We start from the raw sequence: 11,802 nt of genomic DNA, 5'->3' as shown, positions 1-11,802 counted from the left end.
TAATAGTATTAAAAGAGCCAGAAGATTCCTTTCTAGAATCTTTTAGAATGGAGAAGGGTGTTTCACATTGGTGCTGACCAGACAAGGACCTGGTGACATATAAGTAGCACAGCCTTGGGCTGGGGAGGATGGCAGGATGGAGGGCCACTGTCATCCTGAAGAGCTGGGTGGGAGCCCAGGGCTTCTCCAGGCTCTGGGCATTCATACAGACCATGTGCCAGCTTCAAGGGGACAGACACATCCTCTTACCAGTCTAACCACACAGTAGTAAAACTGAGAAGCATTTTATTATCTGTAAGCAACTGCTTCATTTCTGGCTACATAAAAGAGAATAGACAAGATGTGTGTGTACATTTCCAAATGCTGCTTCTTTTGTTTAAAAAGATAAGAGCATCTAAGAGCTTAATAAAACAGAAGAGCTCTAATCTTCTTCCCTTTTAGTTAGCAGAGACAACAAGCATGTCTCTCAAGGCATCAAAGCAGAATGCTCTGATCCATATGGGTTCTCAGGAGGTTGGGGGCCTCCATACTTAGCTTCCCAGCCCCAGTGGCCTCCCACTATCAAGAGGACAGATGGGAAGAGGGGGGAGCATGGCTATTAGCAACCTTTGTTCCTTTTGTTTGGGGCTTGTATTGCCCTGTGTGACTGGAAGGGGGATGGAGCAAGAAACTGAGCCTTTTTCTGGTCAGAACCTCTGACTCAGGTTCTTGTGCTTTTGCCTCAAGGGATCTCCTACTCCCAACCTAATGTGTTGGAATACAATAGTGGTGTGAAATTGACATGCAGGCTTCCATGTGCCCCATGAACAGAACTGGGGAGTCTCAAAGATCCCACTGTAGGCATGAAAAACCCTGCATGGCAAATGTGCAATACCAACAATTATCTAGCTACTGATGTGCTATGAGCACCTTACAGATTCCTGTTTCAGAACCAGAGACCCTGGTTAGAACAAAACAATCATTACTGAAGTTGCTAAAGTCTGTTGGTGCACAAAAAGACACACAATGAAAGACATTATATTTTATCTTGGCCACTATATTATGACAAAGTGATGAGAAACAACAATATATTGTATATTGTTCAAATTATCTTCTAGAGGAGTTTTTGTAGTGCCAAGCTCCTCTGTGAAAGAACACAGAAAAATGTCTACAGAAACTTGGTAGTAGTCAACCAGCAGGAACCATCAGATTCAGGTGCATCTCTAAGTGAAAACAGGTGTCACCTTCAAGATGGCAATCATCAGGAAGCGGACTTGGCCCAGTGGATAGGGTGTCTGTCTACCAAATGGGAGGTCCACAGTTCAAACCCCGGGCCTCCTTGACCCATGTGGAGCTGACCCATGTGCAGTGCTGATGCACACAAGGAGAGCTGCCCCACACAGGGGTGCCCCCCACATAGGGGAGCCCCATGCACAAGGAGTGTACCCCTTAAGGAGAGCTGCCCAGCATGAAAGAAAGTTCAGCCTGCCCAGTAAGGGTGCCACATGCACGGAGAGCTGACACAACAAGATGATGCAATAAAAAAGAGACACAGATTCCCATGCCACTGACAACAACAGAATTGGACAAAGAACACACAGCAAATGGACACAGAGAACAGACAACTGGGTCAGGGGAGGGGGAAGGGGAGAGAAATAAAATAAATCTTAAAAAAAAAAGATGGCAGCCATCAGATGGACCTTGTGCAAGAGGTGTAGAAGGAGAATCCTTCATCCTCAAATTTGATTTTTAGACCTTCATCTAAAAGGAGAATAATTAGTGAGACAGAAAATTCAGAAGACTTAGCTGGTGGACAACAGAAAGCACCACAAATTTGCTAGAATTTACTTTTCCTCTGATGAAAGTCTTGCTCTATGTATAATAAGGAAGATATGGTGTAAAAGATTCTGTAGGAGTGAATGAATGGAGACTATCGAATCTGGATTTTGATACTGGTTTAAGTGAACATTCTGGTGATTGGTTGAATCAGGATTCAGTTTCAGATCAATTCAGTGTATAATTTGAAGTTGAATCTCTTGATTCAGAAGATTAGTGAAGGACAAGAACTCTCATATGAAGATGATCAGGTTTATCAAGTTACTGTATATCAAGCAAGGAAAGTGATACAGACTCATCTGAAGAAGATCCTGAAATTTCCTTGCCTCTCTGTGGGAAATGTACTTCATGCAATGAAATGTATCCTCCCCTTGTGGAAATGCATTACAACCAATGTGAGAATTGACTTCCTGAAGATAAAGGAAATAATAAAGGGAAAATACCTGGGAAAGCCATACTAGAAAACTCAACACATGTAGAAGAGGGCTTTAATGTTCCTGATTTTAGAAAAAATGACATAGAGGAAAATAATAAAATCACACAAGCCTCCCAATCCCAAGAAAATGAGGGCTATTCTCAGCCATCAACTTCTAGTAGCAACATTTATACCAGTAAGAAGATGTCAGCCATCTGCCCATTGGGATTTAAGCCCCCTCTCAAGTAGAAGCAGTGGGATCACCATCCCGAAATCCTCAAGACTGGGGAGTGAACAGTGGACTAAAGTAGACTTAGTATTATTCTATTATAGACTTAATATTATTCTAGCAATGGAAGAACTTTTATCATTGATGTAAAGGTAGTGGCCACTAGAGGTTCTGAGGTGAGGGAGAGGGAAGAATAGGTATAATATGGGGACATTTGGGGCACTGGAATTGTCCTGCATGACATTGCAATGACAGGTACAGGCCATTACATTTGGTCATAACCTATAAAATTGGGTAAGGCAGAGTGTAAGCTATAATAGAAACTATAGTACATTGTTAATAACAATGCTTCAATATGTGTTCATCAATTGTAGCAAATTTACCACACTAATGAAAGATGTTAATGTGGGAAAGTGTGGGAGGGTTAGGGTGAGGGGTTGGGGAATATGGGAATCCCCTATATTTTTATTAAACATTTATATAATCTAAAGCTTCTTTAAAAATTAAAAAAAAATTAAATAAAGCTGTCAGGGAGTTTGAGAGGAATGAAACACAAGATAAAGAAAAATGCATGGAATCTAGTTTCCATCTTTGTGCCATTGAACCTTGTGACCTAAAATTGACTGTATCATCCATGACAAAAAAGGACATATCATGGCTTGTTTTACATATTCAAAAAAGCTAAAATAAAATAAAATAAAATAAAATAAGGCCTGTCCAATATGTAGGCAGCTAGTTCAAATGATTATGCTAACTTATTTCTCCTAGTTGACTTGTTTGTAAGAGTAGAATTATATATTTCTAACTATGTAACCCTAAAAACTCAGACAGTTATTTTGGCAACATTAAATTTATTTTTATGTTTCTATACATATTGAAGTGTAAAAGTATCTCAGTCCATGTAGAATTCTTCTCCTTCATATAATTTACCTACTTGGGGAGGGGATGGGTTTAGTGAATATTCACTTCATTTTAGGAAAATTTCACTTCTGTTTATAGTTCACATTTGGGTTTTAATGTAATTTGAATTGGCTATATAGTTGGTTATTTAATTCTATCCTTCATATTTTAATTCATTTCCACCTTCACTTAAATAAAAATATCTGATTTTTCAAAATATAAGTAGGATATTCACATATAAGTTCTTTAGTACCTTTCTTTTAAGGAGATAAATTTTGTGAGAAAGATTTATTATTTAAATTTTAGATACTCTTAAATCTTCTCATCCTTAGTTACTCTGCTCTTTCAGAGTCTCTTAGAATATTCTTTACAGGGAAGCAGATTTTGCCCAGTGGTTAGGGTGTCCGTCTACTACATGGGAGGTCCACAGTTCAAACCCCGGGCCTCCTTGACCTGTGTGGAGCTGGCCATGCGCAGTGCTGATGCACGCAAGGAGTGCAAGGAGTGTGCCCCCTAAGGAGAGCTACCCAGCGTGAAAGAAAGTGCAGCCTGCCCAGGGATGGCACCACACACGGAGAGCTAATGCAGCAAGATGATGCAACAAAAAGAGACACAGATTCCCATGCCACTGACAACAGAAGTTGACAAAAACAAGAACACGCAGCAAGTGGACACAGAGAACAAATGACTGGGGGCAGGGGGCAGGAAGGGGAGAGAAAAAAATCTTTTAAAAATATTCTTTACAGATAAATAGAAATTGGTAGTTATATTCTCTGCTACTGAAGTAAAAAATGTACCACTTGTTCTCCAGGTATAGGTGGTGATGATGTTGTCCATTGAGAGTCTTTCAGAAGAGTAAATGCAACTTTTTTAAGCTCTGTAGTAAAATGTGGAATTGTCCTGGGAGGTCCAATGTGACATATATTTTCAGGGTTTGGTGGGAATTGTTTGTTTTTCTCAAGTGAAAAACAGTTTAATTCACTTTGAAGTATCTTCTTAGACAGGGTTACATAGTCTCTATTAATTGCCTAGACATCAAACCTTTGCTTAAGACCAGTTTCAGAAACCAGTGAATTCAGAAAGATTAATTCATAAATTAGTTAAAAGGAAGAACTGTTCATTTTTTTAAAAAATAGCTGGAAAGGTCAACATTTCTCTAAATTATCCAGAAAATATACATAACTTCCTTCAAGAATTACAGGGTCATGGGATTCTAATATTGCTGTCAAACTGCACAGATTAATGTATTGATTTATATATACATATGAGTCCTTCAGCAAAATAGTATGAATAAACAAACCTTTAGATAAGTGGAGTTGAGTTTTAATTTAAAGTTCCAGTGTTTTGCTTCTGGTTATGACAGGTTGAGGGCAATAAAATAAACTGAACTACGGGTTTAGAATAGAACTGAGGGACAATTTTAAACAGCAACATAGTGTGTCTGTTATTAGCAGTAGATTGTTATAGACAGACTTCATAAAAACAACAAACACATCCACATATGACTTACCCATGTATACGTATGTAAATATAAAACAAATGACTGAAGGTATTGGTAGTTAAGCCAAAGCTATTCTCAAATACAGTAAAGCTTAATTAATTTTTAATTTATGATACTTCCAACCTGAGCTAAACAGAATACATCCTTTCTAAGAAGAGTTAGTATAAATGAGATAATTTAATATATATCCAGAGTATATCTATGCAGTGATTATGCTGCTTACAATGCAAAAGTATGAGCAAATGGAATCTCATTCTAAATGCCTATGGATTATTAATGTGGTCTTGATTACCTAACTTTTAAAGCATGGTGTAAAATATTATTGATTGATTTACAAAGAAACAACGTATTAAGTGATTTTAAAAATTTAAAAAGCAATGCTATTAATCACTGCTACTTCTCTAAGGTTAGATCTATCTCAACTCCAGTTATTTATAGGGTTTCTAGCATTATAAATTTAACTGATTGCTGGGTTTGCCAATATCTAGATGATAAAGATGGACCTAAAATAATATTCCATTCAGGCAAAAGTGATCATTGGTCAAAAGAAGAGGTAAATGTTTAATAAAAAGATTTGGTATCCTGTTAAAAATTAATCAGCCCTTGTTACAGATCAATAAGTTAAATGTATTTGGCATTGGGACACTTTATTTGAAGCTTTAACTAGCTTTTCACAACTTATAATGTGGTGATTATAAACTCTTCTTTTTGCAAGAAAACTGTAATAAAACAGGGACAAAATTGGATATATACAAGACTGGCTGTATATATTGGTTGTATATAACCAATCAATCAGGTTAGATTCAGTCAATCGAGATGGGACTTCCATGTTCAAAGACAGAGAGCTTAAAAGTGTCTCCGATAATGATACTTTTACTGATGTAACAAAGAAAATCACTAAATTAGATATTCATTCAATGACAAGTATCCCACTTGCATGTGTAATGCCTGCATTATCTCTTTACCCAATACAGATAAACTTATATAACATGATTTAGTCAATATTCAGGTTATATTTAAAATGGAAAACTCAACGTACTTAATTGGGAGTAATATACATGAATTGTTACATCATTTAAATAGGAATGCTTTCTTCTTTCTCAGAGTAATGGACTCTTGTAAAATGGCAATGTGCTGATGCTTATATGACCTCCTTAAAGGGTAAAAAAATACAAATAGAGAGACATTCAAGGTGGTTTTCTGGATCTAATCTTAACCTAACTTTCGATCATATTGGATTGCTTATTTTCCATGTGGGAAAATATATAAAACTTTTCTCCCTGTTTGGTCAGGAAGATGTGTACTAGGTTATCTTGTTCCATGTATACCAAAGATATTTACACTAGCAAGGGAATTTCCAGGAAGATGGCAGAGCAGGGAGATTCAGGACTCACTTCTCTTCCAAAAGAGCTAGTGAAGAGTCAGAAACTGTCTGTAACAGCTGTTCTGGAGCTCAGGAGGCCAAAGGAGCATTATACAGCATCCAGACAATGGTGTATGGAAAAGGCTGAGAAATTGTGCTAAAAACTGTATGTACAACATTGTGATTATAATAAAAGCCATTGATTATACACTTTGTATAGATCATAGTGTATGTGAATACATCTCAAAAAAACAACTTAATAAAATACTAAATAATTGTGCAAGAGTAGCCAGAAATAGCAACTATGTACAGCAGGGGAATCATAGAGAGGTTGAGAGGTGAGGAATTTTCTTGTTTTTATTATTACTGAAATAATGGAAATGCTCCAATAATGATTGAAGTGATGAATGCACAACTATGTGATCATACCAAATTCCATTATTTTTATACTTTGTATGAATTGTAAGCTTTATTAATATGTGTAAATAAAATTGATTTGTTAAAAAAAGAACACTATGCAATCTAATTACAATTTTTATCAAGTTAAAAAATACTGAGTAGCTCACTCTGCAGTGACAGCTGGCACCCCTCCCCCATTCATGATATGGGCTATCTTAGGGTCTAGTCCCTGGCTGGCTGTTGTGGGTGGGGAGGAACATGGAAGTCCACCCCAAGAATGGTGGGGTTGAGCATATCTTTTTATCAGCAAGTTTTGATTACTGAGTTCCAGTTCTGAACTGCTGTTTTAGCTAACCCAGACAAGGACAGCCACTGCCATTGACTCAACCCCACTGCTGACATGGAGGAAGGCAGTTAAAGCTTAAAGGCACAATGCCTCCTTAGGGCTGCAGGGAACAGTTTTCTAAAGGGTGCCATATTTTTGGCAGGCCAGGAATTCAAGCTTCACCAAGTTGTGAAAAAGGCTTCTGGTGTCTTACCTGTATCTCTCTCCAGGGCTCATTGAGGCTGGTCTGAGCCCTTTTTGTGAGTCTCTGGTCCTCATTTGACTAGAAATACTGTCTTCGGAAGTCCTTTCTGAGGAGACCATCCTCCAGGATTTTGCATATCATGTAAAGCAGCTAGAGGCAATGAAAGGAGTGTGTAAAAAACTATAGAGACAAAAATAAACAACAAAAACAAACAAACAAAAACAGAACAGATCAATATTCCCAGAGAAGGAACTAGGAAAGGATCTTTTTTCTTGGGGTGAAACAATTACATAAATAGTACAATCTTAAAAATTATACCAAATATCCAGGGCTAGAATGAGTTGAAGAACTGGGAAAATTTGATCAATTAAATACAGCCAATTCTAAGTGTCAGAGAAGAGTTTTAATATAAAGCCAATCAACAATAAAATACTAGGCAAGAGAAAGAAACTGACCTTCATGTTGGGGCACTTTGAAACTTTATGTGGAGCCCAGGAAAGATCACATATTCTGGAAGCTAATTCATTCCTGTGGGCTTGAGAACTTGAATTGGATTCAATTTGGGGTCTTTGATTGGATTGCTTCAGTGAATCTAGGGTGGGTATTTTTCCTCTTGCTGGAGTCCTTTATAAATGGAGGACTGAAAGCAGCAGATGTAATATAGCCTGTGCACAAATCCAAACTTATTTTATTTCCAAATATGCCTAGAAAGCCAATTGAGAAGTATAAACTCTGTAGGCTTTGGATATTCAGGGAGATGTAAGCTGGAATGTGGGGGGTTAGTGCTAAATGCTGACTTGGAATGTGGGGGATATACATTAATTCAAGCTTACCTGGGGGAAATAACCAATCCAATACTCAGATAAAACACTTGAAGAAACTAACAAAAAGTCTTTTTGCATATAAGCACCATTTGTCTCCACACTCTTATTTCCTTTGTATAAAAGGGACCCAAAAATTCTATTTGGGGCTTGGTTTTTATTAGGACAGTAGTCTGCCAAGTCTGGCCAGTCAAAATAAGTCAACTTCCTTCTCAGAGTTCTCATGTCCTGGCCTTCGACACCACATACACCTGACTTCTCTGCTACTACAATTCTGGGGGCTTGTACAGGATTGCATTGAGAAGGTCAGAGGTGGCAACAATTGTCTGCCCCTTTCAGATGTCTCTGAAGAGGCTGGGAGGGCCCAGGTGAAACCCAGCTCTGGGTGCCCCTAAACTCCCCTTTTAGTCAGGAAAGAGGTTGTGGTCTTCACCAGAGCCCTCCTGGAAGAACCAGAGCACCAGTAGGTTTGAGAGACCCTGAGAATGAAGCAAGGAGCACCACGCATCAGATGGGTAAGACCCCCTGGGGCAGGAAGAGCCTAATTCTAAAATTAGGAGGGAGACTGATCAGCTCTCTAAAAGGGGAGGCCCCAGTACTCCTGAGAATGCAGGAGGAAGCTGCCTCCTCTCCGGGTCCAAAAAAAGGAAAGGGGGGTGGTTGTGTGTGTGTGATTGTGGCAACTGGGTGAGATGCAGAAAATCACTTCTGCAGGGTAAGTGCAGAGTCTTGATCTGTGGTTCTGTGGTGACCTCATAAGATCAAGGGCAAGTACCTTTGCAGGAACCCTCTTCCAAGTTGGGGGCTTATACTGACCTGCTAAGGTTAAGAGGTGCTGAAATTTCCCATGAGGGTTGCAGCCAGAGATGGACTAAGTGTAAGGTTTGAGTGACTGCTGTGTACCATCAGCATAGGATGGAAACATGGGAAACACACAAAGTAGGACCCTGTTAGGTTGTATGCTGAAAAACCTCCCCTGTGCATTCTGTGAAGATGTGTACAGCATAAGGTTACAACCAGAAAAGCTTAGGATGCTTTGTGAATTAGAATGTCCAACTTTTGGCATGGGGTGGCCCCAGGATGGCATTTTAGATCCCTGGATCATCCATAAAGTCCATGATGCAGTAACTGGAAACCCAGGACCCCCAGACCAATTCCCCTACATTGATGCTTGGGAAAATGCTGTGAGCCAAAATCAACCTTGATTAGGGTAGTGCATGAATATGGAAGCTAGAATTTGCCTAATACAGAAACCAAAGAGTGCTGTCCCAGGGACCAGACCAAACAATCACTGTGCAAAGGGCCCAGAGAAAGTGTGCCCCAAGTCCAGTGCCAATCTGCCCATTTTAGAAGGGCCATTTGAACATGAATTTCCACAGCCTTATGTGGTGACTCCTGCCCCAGCAGTACTAAGGAATGAAAATGAGCTAGTCTCCCTAAGCAGTGCCCCATTGTCATCATCCACATGGGGAAGTGTGATACCCATACCATCCCCACCACTGCTTTTATCACCATCAGAGAGGGCACCTATAGCATCCCTGCAGTTGCCTAAATCGACATCTGCACCAGAGAGCCCTATGCCATCCCTGTAGCAACTTTTACCATCTCCTCAGTGGTCTTTGGCAACTTCTGCAATGGAAAATACAGATCAGCTGCTTTTACAGCCCATTGCCCCTGGCAATGCTGCTGTGGCACTGCCAATCAGTCAGGGGGGAGATGCTGAGAGGTGGCAACTCAAACCATGGGAAGCCCTAGGGGCAGAGGGAGCAGAGAGAAAGCCTGCCTTCCAGCTACCTCTCCATAAAGCCTGGACCCAAATTTTTTATGATGCACATGACCAGGTTTGGGGGGGGGGGGGGAACTGGACATTCACCTATCAGCCCTTTACCATAGCAGACCTTTTTAACTGGAAAAGCCACACCTCACCATTCTCAGAGAAGCCTCAAGCCATGATGGGCCTTTCCAGTCCATCTTACAGACCCACAAACCCAACAGGGTTGATTTTAAACAACCCATAATGACTTTATTAAACTTTGAAAAAAGAATGCGTGTCATGCAGGGAGCTCTAACCTGGCTTAGAGATCACCCACCTGAGGGAATTTTGGACAGTGACCAATATGCCCACTTGCAGTTCCCAAAGGAGGATCCCCTGTGGGATCCAAAGAGCACAACCAGGCTCAACTGACCAGAAACTTTCCATAGGGCCTTAGTTGAATGATTCAGGGTGGGGAGCCACAAGACAGTAAATGTGGCAAAAACTACTCAAATTCTACAGGCTCTGGATGAGAGTCCAGCTCAATTCTATGAGAGACTGTGCAACGTGTTTTGTTTATGCACAACCTTCAAACCCAGACGTTCCTGAGAGCCAAACAATAGTCAACACAGTGTTCATTGCCCAATCACAAGCTGACATCTGAAGAAAGCTGCAGAAGTTGGATGGGTTTGCTGGAATGAATATCTCTCAGCTCATGGAAGTAGCTACTAAAGTCTATGTCAACTGTGATGTAGAAACAAGGAGGGAAGAAAGTCAGAAGATGAAGAAGGCAGATCTGACAGTGACAATCATGGAAAAATCCATTCCTGTGTCAAGGAGAGTAAACTGGGAGGCCCTTGCCCTAAGGAGAGAGAAGGGCCTACATCTAAGGCAAAAATCAGTGTGTGTACTCAAAGAGGATGGGCATTGGAAGCAAGAGTGTCCCAGCTGGCCATTTGACCCTGCCACTGCAGCCAAAACATTAGCCAGGAAAGCTAGTGGGGCATCACAAACCAAAACCTGGGTCCATAAAAGTTCAGGAAAAAAACCCTGCAAATTAGGTCATTGGGCTGGCAGAAATAGAGAACTCTGATGGAGATTATTAGGACAGACCAGGCTCATATTCTCCTGGCCCCATGGATCCTATGGTCAGAGTCCAAATTGGGGGCCACACCATACATATGATGGTTGACACTGGGGCTCAACATTCTGTAATGACCAAGCCAATTGGGCTTCTCTCAAAAAGACAGGTCACTGTCATAGGGGCAACTGGCAAAAGTACCCAATGGCCCTTCCTGCAAGCTAGGACCTGCAACATTGGGGGAAAAGAGGTCACTCACAAATTCCTTTATCTTCAGAGTGCCCAGTCCCCCTCCTGGGTTGCAACCTGCTGTCTAAACTGCAGCTCAAATTACCTTTGATGTCATGGGGCAATCCACACTGACACTGGGGCCACAGGACCTCTGAGAATAGTGCTAACCCTTCCTCTGCAGGAGGAATGGAGACTGTTTTGCCTCAGTGAAACTGGCCAGTCCATGCCCATGCAGCTCCCTTTTGAAGATGTGCCTGAAGTATGGGCAGAGGGTCACCCAGTGGGGATGGCACATGACATTCCTCCAATTATTATTGAAATAAAGGCCACAGCCAGTCCAAAAAGCATAAAGCAATATCCAGTTCCACACGAAGTGCAAGTAAAGGTCCAGCTACATATTCAGAGATTACTGCAAGAAAGCATATTGAGGCTGTGCCCCTCTCCATGGAACACCCCACTCTTTCCAGTTAAAAAAGCTGATGGGGATTACCACCCAGCCCAGGACTTATGAGCAGTTAACTCAGCAGTAATAACCCTTCGTTCTGCAGTTTCTAATCCATATACTTTTCTCAGCTTAATACCCTCATCAGCAATCTACTTGTCATGCCTAGACCTTAAAGATTCCTTCTTCTGCATTCAGGTAGTGCCCTGGAGCCAGCCAATTTTCACCTTTATGTGGGACCATCTGAACACAGGTGAAAAACAGAAGCTAACATGGACGTGATTGCCTTAGGGGTTTAAAAATGCACCCACTATTTTTGGAC

The 11,802-nt window shown here is 40.7% G+C and overlaps 1 pseudogene; it reads left to right on the top strand.

Annotated features, from left to right (window-relative positions):
- The first annotated feature begins 863 nt into the window (after positions 1 to 863).
- On the top strand, positions 864 to 3,227 carry LOC101439676 (E3 ubiquitin-protein ligase Mdm2 pseudogene; annotated as a pseudogene).
- Positions 3,228 to 11,802: the final 8,575 nt, after the last annotated feature.

Source organism: Dasypus novemcinctus, chromosome 28 (assembly GCF_030445035.2).
Source record: "Dasypus novemcinctus isolate mDasNov1 chromosome 28, mDasNov1.1.hap2, whole genome shotgun sequence".
Taxonomy (NCBI): Eukaryota; Metazoa; Chordata; class Mammalia; order Cingulata; family Dasypodidae; genus Dasypus; species Dasypus novemcinctus.
This window is presented reverse-complemented; position numbering and strand designations above follow the sequence as displayed.